The sequence below is a fragment of the Rhinopithecus bieti genome, unplaced genomic scaffold, assembly GCF_001698545.2.
Source record: "Rhinopithecus bieti isolate Rb0 unplaced genomic scaffold, ASM169854v2 scaffold_13247, whole genome shotgun sequence".
Taxonomy (NCBI): domain Eukaryota; kingdom Metazoa; phylum Chordata; class Mammalia; order Primates; family Cercopithecidae; genus Rhinopithecus; species Rhinopithecus bieti.
This window is the reverse complement of record NW_016807505.1, coordinates 1,475,963-1,487,825: the sequence shown is the minus strand read 5'-3', so window position 1 is coordinate 1,487,825 and position 11,863 is coordinate 1,475,963.

Genomic DNA, 11,863 nt, shown 5'->3' with positions numbered 1-11,863 from the left:
TTTTTGAGATGGAGTTTGGTTCTTGCTGCCCAGGCTGGAGTACAGTAGCACAATCTCAGCTCACTGCAACCTCCGACTCCTGGGTTCAAGCAATTCTCCTGTCTCAGCCTGCCGAGTAGCTGGTATTTAAGGCATACCCCCCCCTGGCTGGTTTATTTTTTTTTTTTTTTTTTTTTTTTTTTTTTTGAGACGGAGTCCCTCTCTGTCGCCCAGGCTGACCGCAGTGGCACAATCTCGGCTCACTGCAAGCTCTGTCTCCCATGGGGTTTCTCCATGTTGGTCAGGCTGATCTCAAACTCCCGACCTCAGGTGACCCACCCACCTCAGCCTCTCAAAGTGTTGGGATTACAGATGTAAGCCACTGCACCCGGCCAGTATCACAGTCTTATAAGGAGTTAGGAGTTACTGCCCACACGACTCTGGCTATATCCTCTTATAACAAACCTGGTGAAACCAGACTCAAGATTACGTCTTCCCTTCCTGGTAAATCTCCTGAATTCAGCCTCCATTCAAAATCAGGATCATCATTGCAAATTTTCTCTTTGCCAGCAGGAAGTTTTCCCGTTCTCCAAAATCAGAGAACCAATGGCAAATGCCAGGCCACTCCATCCATCCTCCCATCAGCTTCCTGTAAAATATTTAAATTGGAATACATTTGCATCTTTGCTGAGCTTCCTTTTAGTGTGTCCACTGACTCTGCCATTAGTATTGGAGGCTGCTCTTGTTAGCATTACAAGGCTTCTGCCAGTGGCAGCGCACACGAAGCTCTGCACATGAAGGAGCAGCTTCTTCACAAGTCCTGTGGGATGGGTGGTGCCGTAAGCCAGGGGGAGACACATAACTTGTCTAAAGTTTTGAGCATAAGTGTCACTCTGAACTTGACTTCAATTCTAACTAAAAATCTATCTTATTTTTGCCTCAATGTGAAAATTCTCTAATGATAATAATAATAGACTTGTTGAACACATGAAAGTTTCAGACATGAATAGACATTTATCCAAAGAAGATATACAGTTGGCCAATAAGTACACAAAAATGCCCTCGCCGTCACTTATCACTAATGAAATGCAAATGAAAACCACCATGAGGTCCCATTTCACACTCATTAAAATGACTACTATAAACAACAGCAAAAAAAAAAAAAAAAACACAAAACAAAAAAACATAAAATAACAAGTATTGGCAAACCATGTAGAAAATTAGCACCCGTGTGCATTGCTGGTGGGAGTGAAAAATGATGCAGCCACTGTGGAAACAGCATGGAGATTCCTCAAAAAGCTAATTCACATAGAATTTCCATGCAATCCACCAATCCCACATTGGGGAAATACCCAAAGAAGTGAAAGCAGGAACTCACACAGATATCTGTACACCCATGTCCCCAGGGGCGCCATTCACAATAGCTAAAAGGTGGTTAAACAGTGGAAACAGCCCCAATGGCCACTGAGGAATGAAAGCATAGACAAAATGTAGCCAATCCACACCAAGCAACGTCATTCTACCTTAAGAAAGATTAAGACACATGTTACAACACAGATGAACCTTGAGGACATTACGCTACATGAAATCAACAAGTCACAAACGGACAAATGCTTTATGATTGGATTTAGAGGAGGCAGCAAGAGTCGTCAAATTCATAGAGACAGTTGAATGATGGTTTCCAAGAGCTTGCGGAGGTGAAATGAGGACCTGTGTTTAATGGGTACAGAGTTTCAACTGTGCAAGATGAAAAGAGCTCTGGAGACGCATGGTGGTGATGGTTGCACAACTAAGTTAATGTACCTAATGCCACTATGTTGCACACTTAAAAGTGGTAAAGATAGTAAATTTTGTGTCATGTGTACTTTAGCACAATTTTAAAAACAGTTAAGAAATTAGCCTGGTGTGGTGGCGCATGCCTGTAGTACCAGCTCCTTGGGAAGCTGGGGCGGGAGGATCGTTTGAGCCTGGGAGGCAGAGGCATGATGCTCAGTGGTTCATGCAACTCACCACCTTATTTGTACTCTTAGAACATCCCCTCAAGACAGTTGTTATCAGCCTTACATGACAGATGCGGAGATGCACCATGCAGGCTGATGGTCCCAGCGCCCACAGCAGGACACTGGACCCAGCACATCCAGACGACAGCAGAGATGACGCTACGGAGAGCACAGAGGGTGGTGCAGGTGCTCCGAATGGCAACAGCAACTTGCTTCTTAGGAAATGGGCCTCAGACTCCTGTGCCTCCAGCCCTGAGACCTGAAAGCCCCTCCCAACAGGGTTGGAAGCAGGCAGGGAAGCCACTTACCATTTGGAAACGATGAGGCGTAGTTGCTGAAGTTTCCAAGCATCTCGGTTCTGCTGTGAAATAGCCATGCAAGAAGGAAAGCTGAGCTGGAGGTTGTAGTGAGCTGAGCCGAGATTGTGCTGCTCCAGCCTGGGTGACAGAGCAAGACTCTGCCTCAAAAAAAAAAAAAAAAAAAGAAAAGAAAAGAAAAAAAAGAAAGAAAAAGAAGGAAAGCTGTGTGCATGGTAAATGCTTGCAGTCTGAACCTTGCTCTTTATGTGCCATGCCAGCAGAAAGACAGTTGAGCTTCTGCTCAGGTAACTTGGTATTTAATGAGTGTATATTTCTCCTCTTTGGCATTTGCCTTAAAGTCCTAACATTAATTACATGGTGTGATTTTATCCACCCAAGAAATGCTAACCGATTAACTACTACATGCAAGAAAATCCTAACGGTAAAAATTTTGTATCTTATTCTTAAGAAATCTTCATCCTCCTAGATTTGAATTTCCTTCTTCCCTCCGCATTCTCTTTTAGATAGACCAGATAGAAGAGATAGTGTGAGGATGGCATCTAAAAAGCAAACCAAAAAGAACAGGTTCTGCACAGCCAACACCCAGTACTTAGAGTTTAAAATGTGAAATTGGCCGGGCACAGTGGCTCATGCCTGTAATCCCAACACTTTGGGAGGCCGAGGCGGGCAGATCAGGAGGTCAGGAGATCGAGACCATCCTGGCTAACACGGTGAAACCCCATCTCTATTAAAAATACAAAAAACTAGCCGGGCGTGGTGGCAGGTGCCTGTAGTCTCAGCTACTCGGGAGGCTGAGGCAGGAGAATGGCGTGAACTCAGGAGGCGGAGCTTGCAGTGAGCTGAGATTGGGCCACTGCACTCCAGCCTGGGTGACAAAGCGAGAGTCCGTCTCAAAAAAAAAGAAAAGAAAAAGAAAAATTGTTTGCAATTGTTTCCAGCCATTGTAGAGGCTCTGAAGGAGATTTCCCTTTTGAACTCAATAACAACAACAGTATAATATACCTGAAGATTGCTAGCAGGGAAGCGTGAAGTGTGGTTAACGTCAACACAGGAAAAGAGTTTCCTCCGTGATCCGTCAAAACAAATGAACTTAGAAATAGACACTGTAAGAACCCAAAATATTGAAAGTATTGTGGTGAGAGCCACACTCTAACGTGGGAATCTCGGGACTGTAAGGAAGCCTCTTTCGTAAGTCTTGCCTTCTGCAGGTAGAACTGGTGGGGGTAAATGTGGAATTGGTGAAGAAGGAGGCGAGCTGCCATTTTTGGAAGTCTTTAATTGCAGGCCAGATTCTGAGTAATGATACCCTGTTGCCCTACCAATCCTCAGATATTTTTAACCACACATTTATTTTATCACTTTTGTTTTAGCCATTTCAACGGGAGGAAGTCATCTTTTGCATCCTCTTTTGATCTTCTGTGGTATGTTTTGGAGAAAATAGCTCAAATGCATTTCACACCTATAATTTTATTGCTTGGAAAGGACCCCAGGCCTTGGCAGAGCCAGTGGTGAGATCCTGTGCTGGCGAGCCCGTGGTCCCCTGGGGTCCTGCTTCTGCAGCCCGGCTGACGTGGAAGTGACAGCATTCACGTTTCTCCCACATAGGGATACTTGGATCCCTGTTCTGTTTCAGGCTCATGGAAGGTTCCAAGGGTGATTGATATTCCCCAGCATGCACACAGGATCCCCACTCCGTGATGTATTCTTATTTATCAAAGGCAGATTTGCATTACCGTTTCTAAATGCGATTTCTTTCAACCTAAGTTACCATCCCCACTCCCTCTGCCACCTTCTGATTTTGAGTTGATTTTTGTGTCTCCACGTTTACTCACACGCCTTATCTCATCAATCCTTAACTGGGGTGGGCTGTTAGTCTCTTTTTTTATTAATAAAAGTAAACGTATGATTACTTCTCTCCTTATTTATTATTTCAGACTACTAATAGTGATAGGGCACCTATCAGCTTCTGTCTTTATAATGAGCATTGCAAGTTCCAAGATAAAAAAATATCTCATGGAGTTTATATTCCACCCTTTCTTTTGGTGCCATGGCATTTGGTGAAAAGAAATGCAGCTCTGCTTCTGCTGCGTGAAGGCTCTCCCTGCTCCCACACAGAAGGCATGGCAAGCAATGTGGCTGAGATGGGCCGCCGCCTGCCTGGAAAGGGCATGGCCATGTCATGGCCTTCCAGGATCCTGGCAAATTTTATTTCCCACGTATAGCCTATCATTTCCTTCCCATCCAGGGACCACTTCCCTTATAGTCACCTGGAGCCTTCCCCAAAACCATCCCACCTTGAATAAGTGTGGGCATCCCAAATGGCTGCAGCCTCCCTTCTCCAGGCATTCCTGGGTCAGCTTGTTCCCCACAAACCCAACAGGAACTCAGGTTTTCTAATCCGTGTACTTTCTTCGACTTCCAGCGAGCAAGCTTTGATTCCATGATTCACCACCTCCGTCACATCCCCCCACTAGCCTCACTTCCCTTGCTGCTGGTCGTCTTCCTGCCACACCAGCAGACATACACACTGCACCAAACATCTTTGATTTCCATACTCTGACGCTTCAACATCCGGGGCCCTGCTGACCCTGCAGGGACTGCCCCTCCCAGGGCTAGCTAATTTCCAGACAGGGTAAACAACCTGCCCGTGGGTATGCTTTTCAAATACGAACGAGCCAATCCCAGCCAACACCCCCGACCACATCCAGCCATGACTAGACTCTCACCCTGGGCCACCATCCCCCTTCCGACATCACCCCAGGGCTGGGTACCAGACAACAAGGGAGAGTCTCTAGGCCCCAGAGCCCACAGAGATTGTTCTCACAACCCAGTCGGTAACTTGCTGACCCTGCCTTGCCTGTTCTTTCTCACTAAAAGTGCAGTAAAGGTTTCCACCCACAGTACCCCCTTGCCCTCTGACTCCTGGCCGCCCTGGTGCTTCTTTGTCTGGCCCCCACCAGCAGGCAGCATGGCATGTTCCCGCCTTGGGAACCACAAATCACAAACTGTCTTTTCAGTGGCAACCGTCTCCAGATCTGCAGCCTCACCATACCTGAATAATAATAAAGCCGGTAAGGCCAAGGCCGGTGGATCACCTGAGGTCTGGAGGTCCAGACCAGCCTGGCCAACATGGTGAAACTTCATCTCTACTAAAAAATACAAAAATTCGCCAGGCATGGCGCATGTGCCTATAGTCCCAGCTACTCGGGAGACCGAGGCAGGAGAAATGCTTGAATCCAGGAGGTGGAGGTTGTGGTGAGCTGAGATCGAGCCATTGCACTCCAGCCTGGGCAACAGGGTGACTCCACCTCAGGAAAAAGTAAAAAAATAAAAAAAAGTAATAATAATAAAGTTTGCGTTTTAAAAAGCAGACCCCCATCCCAAGAAAACCAAGTATCTCCTTGCCAGGAACTGGCATGGAAGCACCCTGGCGATTCAGAAGAAAACCAGCTAATATGGCTAACTGTGTTCACAATGAATTTGCAGTGACTAACAGGCTTAACACTCCTGCAAACCCCGCTCACTTCTGCCGATGACACTAAGGCAAGGGCTATTTCAAACCTTCTGGCTCTTCCCATGTCTCCCACCTGAAGGAAATAATATATACAGTGGTCCATTTCCAAGACAAAGTGCCTTGAATTGGCTTAGGTCAGCAAACTGCAGAAGAAAGAGGACATACTAGGCCCCTGCTTGGATAGCAGATGCCTGATTGTCAGCCTTCCCCTTCTTCCCCCTTCTCCCGCACCTTGGTTGCCCTCCTCCTGTGGGGAAAAGAAAGAGAGATCAGACTGTTACTGTGTCTATATAGAAAGAAGTTGACATAAGAGACTCCATTTTGTTCTGTATTTGAGATGCTGTTAATCTGTGACCCTATCCCCAACCCGGTCCTTGCAAGACACCTGTGCTGTGGTGACTCAAGGTTTAACGGATTTGGAGCTGTGCAGGCTGTGCTTTGTTAAACAAGTGCCTGAAGGCAGTATGCTTGTGAAAAGTCCAGATGCTTGTGAAAAGTCATCACCATTCTCTTAATCTCAAGTACCCAGGGACACATACACTGACTGTGGAAGGTCGCAGGGACCTTTGCCTAGGAAAACTAGGTGTTGTCCAAGGTTTCTCCCTTTGTGATAGTCTGAAACATGGCCTCGTGGGAAGGGAAAGACCTGTTCATCCCCCAGTCTGACACCCGCGAAGGGTCTGTGCTAAGGAGGATTAGTATAAGAGGAAAGAAGGCCTCTTGGCAGTTGAGATAGAGAAAAGCCTCTGTCTCCTGCGGGTCCCTGGGCAATGGAATGTCTCATGTATGTTCTGTTTACTGAGATAGGAGAAAAACCTCCTTAGGGCTGAAGGTGGGACTTGCTAGTGCAATGCTGCTCTTTATGCACTGAAAAGATTTATGGAGATGTTTGCATATGCATTTCAAGGCGCAGCGCTTTTCCTTAAACTTATTCATGTCACAGAGATCTTTCTTCACATGTCTTTCTACTGACCTTCTCTCTACGATGATCCTATTGTCCTGCCACTTCCCCTTTTCCAAGATGGTAAAGATAATGATCAATAAATACTGAGGGAACTCAGAGACCGGCACCGGTGGTGCTGACGTGGGTCCTCTGTATGCTGAGCGCCGCTCCCCTGGGCCCACTTTTTCTTTCTCTATACTTTGTCTCTGTGTCTCATTTCTTTTCTCAAGTCTCTCGTTCCATCTAACGAGAAACGCCCACAGGTGTGGAGGGACAGGCCACCCCTTCATCATCCAAACCAAAGAAGTTTAGTCCAAGATAAACTTTTACTAGTCTGCAAGACAGCTCAGTTTGTCTGTTCTTATCAGCCTGCCCGGCTACTTAGGTCACAAGTCAAATACTTGAAGAGCCCCTGAGCTAACTAGGATTGCAATGCATTATGGGCTGCAACAAAATGCAGCAAGACAACCCTAAAAAAAAAAAAAAAAAAAAAAAAAAAAAAAACCAAAACAAAAAACACCTAAAGTCCTCGCCTAACAATCAATAGATGACGTCCAGGAAGATTGTGACCTCATAGTAGTCAGTCCATGAGGAACCTCGGGAGGGACCTGCACGCCGGGGCATAAATTGCTTGTTGAAACTCTGCTGGGTATGCCTCCCTTTCACACACTTGATCTTGCAAGACTGTCATTAAAAGTCTCACTTTCGCTGTTCTCTGGGTCTCTGCTTCCATTCTTTGGGTTTGGACGGGTGAGTTTGTTTCTGACACACCTGCCTAACTTCCCCTCGCTGCCACCACACTTCCTACTTGACAGAGAACATAGAAACCACTAAAGGTAAAGTTGTCCCTTTCCCCTCACCAAGTGTTTAAACCTGCACAAGTCTGCTTCTGGTTTTCCTATTCTCCTACAAGGATAGGAAAGCCTCCCCTTCTCCTGGACAGAGCCGGCCCTCCACGAGGAGCTTGCTCTCCGTCACCCTCTCCACGCAATTCCAGCACAGGTTTCTTTTTCTCTTCAGATGGCCCCTCTTCCCTCTAATCAGAATCCCCATCTACAGTGCAAGCACGCTTCAGCCCACGTGCCCACACATCCATCACCTGTCCGCAGGGGCTCTGAACACACGGTCTGAAGGATTTAAAGCAAATCCCAAACATCCTCACAATGTATCTATAAATAGTTCAGTATGTATCTCTCAAAGATTAGGACTTCTGCAAAATACTACAAAAATACCTTATTGCACCCTAGGAACTTAACAAAAAGTTCTTAATTGCATCAAATATCTACTCAGTGTTCAAATTTTCCTAATTGACCATCATTTTCCCCAACGGTTGGCATGTATGAATTAGACACCAATATTTATTTAACAGGCCTGAAAATACTTTGTCTATTTTAATGTATGACATTCCCCTGGTTCATTCCGTTTTGTTTTTGTGACTTACTTGTTAAAGAAACATGGTCATTTGTCCTGTAAAATTGCCCGAGTTTTAGTATTTGGCCGACTGCATCTCCCCAAATGTTCAACTTGTTCTTCTATTTTTAAATTTCCCATAATCTGCTAGATCTTGAGGCCTGGTTAGATGCAAGTTTAATTTTCTGGAGCAAATACTTCCTAGATGGTGCTGTCAAGTCCCTGGGGCTCAGGAGGCACATTGTACCTGATCACCACTCCTTTTGTCGGTAAAAATGGATTATTTGATTCAGGTGTTGCTTCCATCAAGCCTTTATGATGTTTCCTTCAGCTAATGGTTTGGAAGACTTAAATGATGACTCCCTAGATCCATTACCTTATTTAATTAGAAGATAACATATCATTTATTTATTTATTTATTTTGAGATGGAGTTTCGCTCTTTCACCCAGACTGGAGTGCAATGACCTGATCTTGGCTCACTGCAACCTCCACCTTCCGGTTTCAAGTGATTCTCCTGCCTCAGCCTCCCAAGTAGCTGGGATTACAGGTATCCACCATCACACCCAGCTAATTTTTGTATTTTTGGTAGAGACTGGGTTTCACCATGTTGGCCACGCTGGTTTTGAACTCCTCACCTTGTGATCCACCTGTCTCGGCCTCCCAAAGTGCTGAGGTTACTGGCGTGAGCCATTGCGCCTGACCAAAGATGGCTATATCTTAATCATATCATTTCTTCAGCTATTATTACTTAGATTTATTCCACACAAAGAACCTTTCATAATCAAATATTTACCTACCCTAAGGCATGGTTTGAACAAGAAAGATAGAGTAAATATTTTATTTTTTTCAAGTCTGTTTTCAGAAGAATGAATTTTCTGCATTGTAAACAAGCTTTTATTTTAAAGTTTTGTTATAATCCCATCTTTGACGTAGTTTGGTCCATTGCCTTTTGCTCTTAACTGCCTCCTCCAGCCATCAGCCTTGGATGTGGATATCAACAAGCACAGTTGGTTCCCTAGCACACCCTGTGACAGCCCAAAGCATTCCTAGGTCTTGGGAGACTAACCCAGTCAGTGATCTTCTCTTCCAATGAAAGAGAATTTCATTTTTATACAAGGGTTCATGCTAAGTTCCCTCTCCCCAGTGGGTCAACCCACAGCTGGAGTCTGCAGAAGTATGTGAGGAGTCCATACTCAAACACCTGGGTGGGCCTTTACCTGGACTAAAACCAGGGGTGTGCAGGAGCTGGCTTGCATAGGCTCACAGGAGGTGACTACGAGTACCTCTCCCAAATTCTGTCTGCAGGGATAGCACTGCGGTAGCTGGAAATCAACCAAGGTGGAAGTACTTACACCATGGAAATCGGCAAACACTGCAAATCAGAGCTGTTCCTCCCTGGAGATCTGCTATTAAACATTTACTGCACACTCCTGCAAAACCTCCGCAGGCCACCGACAGCAGCATGGGTTTCTACCTATCTCTGATTTTCCTTTCTGTTTTTGGTTCCTGGGAATTTCCATTTGCTCGTTTCAAATTGGCTGTATTTTTACATTTAATGACATATCAAATTCAGAATGCATTTGTGTTGGTAGCAGGAAAGAAGGCCTTCCCAGTGTGCCACGTTGTCAGAGACACCTCTAAGCCACAGCGAGAGGGTCTGGGGGCTGATGGTGTGTGGGTTGGGGAGCAAGTGGCTGAAGAGGGCCGGCAGTGTTCCGGCACTGGAGAATCATCTGTCCGCTGCTCCCTGCACGCAAGGGTTTCCACGACGCCCTGACCTACTGGCCTACATTCAGATAGGTTTTACAGTTTCATAAGACAATAGTAACCACGCAGCAAGGGGAAAAGTGCTGGGAAAGGCGCCAGAGAGGGCAGAGTCCAGCTCAGGACACACGGGAATCTACCATATGGTAAAGGGAGCTTCTCAATCAGTGAGGAAAAGATAGGTTAGGCCTCAAATCCTTATCTTATTAAAATAATTTTTAAAACAAAATACTTAACTTATTCCTTGCAACAGATAAGCTCCAGATAAAACACATTTTAATCTTTAAAAAATTATAAAAGTAAAATAGTACAAGCTAATTTAGGTGACTATTTTAATATAATTTTCACAAGCAGCCAAAGTTGAAACACTGACACATCATCAAAGCCAGAAGCTATAAAGAAGACTATCAATGGGGTTTATCTATATAACTTTTTAAATATCAATTTTTTTTCTCATGGACAAGATTAAGACAAATAGCCAACTGAGTTTAAAGTATCTATAATAGGCCAGGCACCGTGGCTCATGCCTGTAATCCTAGCACTTTGGGAGGTCGAGGCAGGCAGATCATTTGAGGCCAGGAGTTTGAGACCAGCCTGGCCAACATGGGGAAACCCCATCTCTACTAAAAATATAAAAATTAGCGAGGTATGGTAGTGTGCACTTGTAATCCCAGCTACATGGGAGGATGAGGCACGAGAATCACTTGAACCTGGGAAGGCAGAGGTTGCATTGAGCTGAGATGGCACTACTGTACTCTAGCCTGGGCAATACAGTGAGACTCCATCTCAAAAAAAAAAAAAAAAAAAAAAACTAAAACTAAAATATGGATTGTTTTCAACTTTAGTTTCAAAATTATTCTAAAGTTTATGAGACAATAGGAAATAAAACTTCAAAAGAGAAAAATGATACAGAACTTGCATCAGTGCACATAAAGTTTATCATGAAGCTACAATTACAAAAGTATTATTCCAGCACAGAAATAGATTGGCATCCAGTAAAACTGCATAAAAGGGCAGATACTGGCCCCACTGTATCTAGGGAGTTATAAGTAATAACTCCAGCTGTTGGGAAAGGAAGAGTCATGCAATAAATGGTGCTCAGCCAATTGGTTAATTCCAAGGAGAAAAATTAAGTTAGATTTCACTTTGACAAGAAACACTAAAGTTGGCTGGGCGTAGGGGGTTGGGGGTTGGGGAGGCAGTGAGAGGTGAAGCCAGCTGGACTTCTGGGTGGGTGGGGTCTTGGTGAACTTTTCTGCCTTACAAAAGGATTGTAAAATGCACCAATCAGCACTCTGTAGCTAGGATTGCAAAACACACCAATCAACACTCTGTGGCTAGCTAGAGGTTTGTAAAATGCACCAATCAGCACTCTGTAAAAACGAACCAATCAGCTCTCTGTGGCTAGAGGATTGTAAAATAGACCAATCAGTGCTCTGTAAAATCAGCACACTGTAAAATGGACCAATCAGCACTCTGTAAAACGGACCAATCAGCAGGATATGGGTGGGGACAAATAAGGGACTAAAAGCTGGCCACCTGCAGACAGCGGCAGCACACAGCTGGAGGCTGTTGCTAGAATGTGGAAACGTTGTTTCTTCCACTTTTGCAATAAATTTTGCTCCTGCTCCCTCTGGGTTTGTGGCGTCTTTAAGAGCTGTAACACTCACCCTGAGGTTTCGCAGCTCCATTCTTGAAGTCAGCATGACCACGAACCCGCTGGAAGGAACCAGCAGGAAGAAGGCAGTCAGAATGGGGTAAGGGTGGCAGTCCGTCAGTGAGGATGTGGCCATCTAACAGTTGTGGGCGTTAAGAATAGTTATGAGCAAAAGTAAAGGAACAGTGTGCAGTTGTACAGTTGTTGCCTAAAAATCTGTATATGGGGTTGGGATTTTTACAAAGCGTAGGAGATGAAGTATCTATGTACCACGA